Source organism: Pterocles gutturalis, unplaced genomic scaffold (assembly GCF_000699245.1).
Source record: "Pterocles gutturalis isolate BGI_N339 unplaced genomic scaffold, ASM69924v1 scaffold32210, whole genome shotgun sequence".
Lineage (NCBI taxonomy): Eukaryota > Metazoa > Chordata > Aves > Pterocliformes > Pteroclidae > Pterocles > Pterocles gutturalis.
Window position 1 is genome coordinate 1 of NW_010141868.1, and position 356 is coordinate 356.

The window sequence follows — 356 nt, forward strand, 5'->3', positions numbered from 1 at the left end:
GGCCACCACCTGCCAGCGGTTCCCTGGGTATGCCCAGCACCGGCAACTGGTGTGTCCCAGCTGGCACTGGCCTGCCCCGCCGTCCTGCCGGGTTTTGTCCCCCCTGCAGTGCCCGTGTCCTTTGGGAAGCCTCAAGCCACAGTCGGTCCCAGCTCAGCACCAGGGGCTGCACCGCAGCTCCCAGCTTAGGTAGGGTACATGGAGTGTCACTGTCCTGTCCCCCCCCCGGCCCCTTACACCGGTGTATGGTCGTAGGTGCCACCCCGGAGCTGGGGTGGGGGGTACAGGTACCTGAACAGCCCTGTGCCCTGAACCCTGCCACCCCCATGGGCCTGAGGGGGGAGATGTGGCAGCGG